Source organism: Lontra canadensis, unplaced genomic scaffold (assembly GCF_010015895.1).
Source record: "Lontra canadensis isolate GAN:19392208 unplaced genomic scaffold, GSC_riverotter_1.0 scaffold555, whole genome shotgun sequence".
NCBI classification, from domain to species: Eukaryota; Metazoa; Chordata; class Mammalia; order Carnivora; family Mustelidae; genus Lontra; species Lontra canadensis.
Window position 1 is genome coordinate 32,243 of NW_022631545.1, and position 6,166 is coordinate 38,408.

Consider the following 6,166-nt stretch of genomic DNA (forward strand, 5'->3'; position numbering starts at 1 on the left):
TCAAAGTAATGTTACATCCCCCCCCACACTTAATTTTCTTAACGTTCCCATCTATAAAATCATAATCATCAATCTGACAGATTTATAGCTAGTCTGAGGGCTTGTAAGGTTCTCAGAGGCATCAGGGTAACTGACCCTTGCCCTAATTCTGCAGCTCTGAGACCAGAAAGTCCAAGACCAGACTGTGCTAGCCTAAAGAGAATAAATACATTAAAAGATGTGGTGCTTGCTTCAGCTGCACATCTACTAAAAATGGAATACTTCCGAGATTAGCATGACCCCTGTGCAAGGACAACATGCAAATTTGCAGGATGTTTCATACTTTTAATAATGGAAAGAAAAAATAAAGGTGTGTTGATACTTATTTTACATGAGTCTCTATGGTCATTTTGTGTATTACCAAGATATCTGATCATAAAGATCCAGCTGAGCTTGGCGTTGGGGGGTGGGGGTGTTCTGCCTACTCCTCAGTGACACTTCCTACAAGTCCCAGTAGGCTCCTCCCTCATTCGGACTTAATCCTGTACAATGACATTGAAGCCCTCTCCGGAAGACCCAGAGATTTACACACTGTGCTTGTCATTGGAGAACATTGTTTTTACTGTGTAACACCTTCTTCTACCTGCACTGATGGGATAAATACACCTAGACTTATTTCCTAGATACTCTCTGTGTCCGGCCTCTCTGTTTCAGTCAGCTCCTTATAGTTGAGTTGATACCTCGTCAACATGGTGGTAACATGGGTTCACATATGCTTTGGAAATACAGAAAGTATTTCACAAATATGAGTGATTACTGACAACTGTCTAAAAGTCGAATTTTTTAATTTTTTTTAAGATTTTATTTATTTATCTGACAGACAGAGATCACAAGTAGGCAGAGAGGCAGGCAGAGAGAGAGAGGGGGAAGCAGGCTCCCTACTGAGCAGAGAGTCTGAAGCAGGGCTCAATCCCAGGACCCTGAGATCATGACCTGAGCCGAAGGCAGAGGCTTTAACCCACTGAGCCACCCAGGCACCCCTAAAAGCTGAATTTTTATCTTTAATATCTTCTATATAATAAAATGGCATTTGCAATAGGCTCAAATTCAGACTCTATGGCTGCTTATAGGTTTTGGGTCTTTAGAGAAGTCACAATCTCTCAGAACCTGAGTACCTTTGACTGAAAAGTGGACATTCAATTATAATATTATCTATCTCATAAGGTTGCCATGAGGGCAGAAGATATGGGGAGTACACAGTGCTGTGCTCTACACTGAAGGTGCTCATATTTGAATGTGAAATCAGTAATCCAAAATGTGAGAGAAGTAAAAGAATTTAAAAGTTCTGGATCAGAATCTGCTATGTTGAAAATAACAGAAAATTGAACTCAAACTTCCTTTAATAACAGTGGGAATTCATTGGCACCTGGACCTTAAAATCCATAGGAAATGTAAACCCCAGGCACTGTGCACGTAGGATCTGGCTAGACCTCTCTGCAGCTCTACTGACTCTGCCTGACTCCATATGTTGCCTCTCCCTCAGGTTGGCGTCTCCCCACCGTTGCAAGATGCATGCCAGCAGCCGCCAGGAAAACACACTTTCCCTTTAACCTCCTCAGAAGAAAGAACATGATGTCTCACAACTAACAAGAGTCCCAGCTCCAGAGACCCTTGAACTAGCCAGTGTGGACAGGTGACTGTCATTCACTGGTAGGTAAAACTGTGGAGACTCAGTAGACAGGTGTTATACATGGGGGAAGGTGATATGAATGTCACACAGATAACCACAATGTTCATTGTAGTAACACAATAAATGCTTCATGGGTGACAATACATTCCAAAGTTGTTGTTGTTTTAAGGAAATGAAATATCTATGAAAAAACATTGAATTCTGAGGTTTCTTAGGATCCTCATGAGTCAGATGGCAAGGAGTAAGAGTGGGGTAGGATCTGGCAAGATTTCTGCACAACAGAAACCCCAAGGTATAAACTTGCTTGGGAGGAAGTCTACTGGCTCCTAGGGACCCCAGAGCTGAGCACCACTGGCTTCAGGTCTGCTCTGAAGCCCCAGAGATAAGAATCATGGCACTGTCCTTCCCTCCAACTCCTACAGATCTGAAATCAACTGGAGAAGCAGAAAAAAAAACTTTCCAATGATGGGGAAGTTTGTGGGTTTTTTTAAAGATTTATCTATTTACTTGAGAGAGAGAGAGAGAGAGCTGGGGAGGGACAGAGGGAGAGAGAAAATCCTCAGGCAGACTCCTTGCTGAGCGTGGAGCCCGATGCAGGATTCAACCCCAGGCCTCAAGATCATGACCCAAGTGGAAACCAAGAGTCAGACACTGAACCAACCAAGCCACCCAGGTGCCGTTGTGGGAAAGTTTAAAAGGATGCAGGTTCCTCCTCTTACTCTTCCATAGGAAATCCACAAACACTCCCACCTACCCCTAGAAAGGCAAAAACACCAACACAAATGCCACCTCTGCTTAGAAAAAGAGTAAAAGCCCCAGGACAAACCTCTTACTGTGATTTCCCTTTTGCCTAAATAAAGGATTTGATTGGGTCTTGGGGCTCATTTGATTGTAAGGAACTGAAATCCACTCAAAGTACTCAAGCAAAAAGGGAATTTATTGGATGAGTACCAAGTATGTCCCAGCCAGCAAGTACAACTGGCCTCAAAAGGGAATACGGGCCCCTGGCTGGCTCAGTTGGTGGAACGTGTGACTCTTGATCTCAGGGTTGTGGATTTGAGCCCCATGCTGGGTGTAAAAATTGCTTAAGAATAAAAATTTTTTTAAAGGGCAGGAGATGAATTCACTTGACTGGGAAGTAAATGCCCATTTGCTTTACTCTTCTCTCTGCCATGACCAACCCACTGGGCTTAACTTGCCCATGGGTCAGGCTTGGCCTTATATTTTCCTTACTCAAGAGTCACTGCTACAATGTTAAGTAGTTCCTATAAACCAGTTTCAAATTTCTGGGAGAAAGAGCCCACAGTTGCATGTAGGTTCAGGTGTCTGTCCTTGGCCAAACAATAAGGTCATCTAGTAACATCTGTTGCATGCCAGGACAGGTACTATCCATCAGCTGAGAGTGAGGGGAGTGAGCAGGAAGCTCAAAATGACCTATATACACATGTTGGACATGTCACTCCTTTTGTCTTCTAGTAAAGTATAGTCAGTGTTACATGATTTCACAACATCAGCAACAAGTAGAGGAGCAGAGACTAAGTCTAGATAACTAATCTCTCAGGTTGGCCCCATTCTATCTTCGTATGTACTCTTCATAAAGCATAATTTCTTAGTGCTGCATTTTCCCCACCTGCCAAATAAAGATAATCATACTTGTCCTTATAACTCATAGGATTATAGAGAGGATAATAAATAATTGATATGAAAATACTTTAAAACATTAAAATAATAGTATTTATGCTCTGCACACTATAAAGCATCTCTTTTGAACCCTAACTCAAACCCCCCTCTTTCTAAGGAAATACAAATTCAAGGATTGTTCATCAAATCAGCCATTTTGCGTTAAACCCCCCCAGGTAGAAACAGATCTTACGTCTTTCCCATAACTGTGTGGTTCAGTCTTCTATAGTTACACGGTTATAGCACATACATACTAGACAGATGTGCAGGAGAGCAGAAGGGATTACAGAAAGAAAAATAAAAACAGAAGCAAAAAATAGCAACAAAGTAAAAACAATAAAGAAACCTCACCCCCCAAAAAACAAAAATAAATATGATAATAACAGTCTGCAGTGATACTGCTCCTTGTCCATCAAAAAAAAAAAAAAAAAAAAAGGAATGGAAATAGGCTGCAAATGAGGAATTTAGGTTCAATCTGAGAGGAATTCCTGGGAATGAGGGCTGCTAAGCATTCCCTATGAACAAAAGTATGGGGTTACTCCTTCCCATGCAGGGGATGATGCATTCTTTTGACCAGAGGATTCTGTTGCATTCACCTTTGTTTTGCCAGCAGCCAGCCTGTGCCTGTTACTGTATGCGCTCAGTCCATATTGTTGAGGACCTGGATGATCAGAAATAGAGAAGGAGCTATTCTTGTCCATTCTCTGAGTGTAAACCTCATTTTGATCTTGATTCAGCGACTAATCCATTTCTAAATAAAATTAATAAGATAACTGAAGCAATGTACACCCAAAGTGGTCATGTTAGTAAGGAATTAATACTTTTTTAGGTATGACAATCCTAATGTGGTTATATTTGAAAAGAGAATCCTTAGAGAAAGATCTTTAAAGATTAAACATTATGATATCTGGGACTCCTTCAAAAGAATCAAGAGTAAAGTCATAAAAGAAACAAAAATGACCATAAATTGATCATTGTTCAAGCTAGGTAATAGATAAAAAAGTGTTCCCAACAATATTGTGTCTACTTTTTGCACATGTTTGAAATTTTCCATAGTACCTTTTTAAAAAAGGAAAGAAATGTAAAACACAACTCATGGATTTAAGGCATAATCTGAATTAGCTTTGGTCATGTAACAGATTTTATTACAATTATAACACTGTTGATCTAATTGTTGTTCAATCTAAAAACAGCTAAAACTTGTGTTGTTCTTCTACCAACCATTAAAATGATTCCCAGTACCAATTAAATTTCAAATTAATTGTGGCTTTTCGGGGTAATATAAAGCTCAGCAAATCTCATTGCTATGTTTGTCATACTTGGTGCAGCATTCTTATTAAAGATATTCTTTAGTGTGAAATATTGGCTAAGCAATTTAAATAAATTTTATTTTAACATTTCTAAAGATATTGGCCAAATCTTCAATCTTGCTTTCTGCTTCCAAAGATTGAAGAAATTGTCAAGTAAAAGCATTTCTATATGTTCTTTACAACTGCTGTGGTTGAAGACAATGGCCTTCACATATGTTCCAAATCAGCATTCTTTTTATAACTCGGTTCCAGAAAAAAAAATTATTTTCTGAGGAGGATAAATCCTTTTAATCATTTAATGAATAGTGTGTGTATATATATATACATATATATTATATATATATATATATAAAATTTTTTTGTCTCACTTTCCATGAAACTCAAAGCTAAATTCAAGTATTCCCTGCTTTTTTATGCATCCCCCTTTCCTTTTATGTGGTTTAAATATTTTTATATTTATGAGTCACTTATTATAAAACTGTATCCTTTAGAATTAGTAATAACTTAAGTCATTGGTGCATATTTCATTTACATTTTAGCACCTTTCAAATTAGTATGCATCTTACAATCAATATAAACCAGTTTTTTTCTTATTTAAAATTACATTAATAATGATGAATCATATTTTATTGCAGCTCAGATTTGCAAAATATTAAAATGTCTTCAACAATTATTCTGTAACATGAAAATACTATCACAGCAGAGCAGTAAAAACTAGGGATGGAATTAAGTCTTCTTAAATACTTCAATTCATATATGCTAAATTTCAGGGAGCTCTCATGCCTGACTTTTTTTAAATTAATGTGTAATAAGGAAGAAGAAGATGGCAGCAGAGTAGGACCCTAGACTCACCTTATCCCATGAATACAACTAGATAATTATTAAATAATCCTAAATACCCCAGAAATTGACCTGAAGACTGGCAGAACAAACTCCACAACTAAAAATAGAGAAGAGGACACATCAAAGAAGGTAGGAAGTGCAGAAACATGATTTGGAAGAGAAGTAGATCCTGGCGGCTACTGTGGAGAAGGAGCTGTTGTTGCAAAGAGGGATGAGAAACAGAGTAGCAAACAGGGGAGTGCATGGGGAAGATGACTCCCCAAAGCAACCGGCTTAAAAAGCAAGGGAGGCTGAATTTCATGGCTTCTTGCAACCAACAGAGCTTAAAGCCTGGAGTTCAAAAGGTCAGTGGGCTTGGCTCTGGGAAAGACTGGTGGCATTGGGGCTTCTCTTGGAGAGAAGGGGAGGCAAACAGCTTGCAGACATAGAGCGTGAAAACAGCAATCTGAGGAGCGCCTGGGGCACATAGTGGAGAAGTTATTTGCTCTTCTTGAGTCAAGTCCCAGAGAGGCAGCATTCACAAAGTGACCATTCTGGGAACAAAGGAATAGCAAAGAAACAGTGAGGTATCCCTCACCTATCCTTCAGCATAAGCATAGGGCCACCTGTGGGAAAAAGTTCAGTACCGACACTCACTTACACCAAGCCCTGCCCCCTGTGCTTT

The 6,166-nt window shown here is 39.3% G+C and overlaps 1 non-coding gene across 1 annotated transcript; it reads left to right on the top strand.

Moving 5' to 3' along the window:
* The first annotated feature begins 222 nt into the window (after positions 1-222).
* LOC116863114 lies at positions 223-326 on the top strand. The gene has a single exon (XR_004381768.1). It is a non-coding gene; the product is annotated as a U6 spliceosomal RNA (small nuclear RNA).
* The last annotated feature ends 5,840 nt before the right edge of the window (positions 327-6,166 follow it).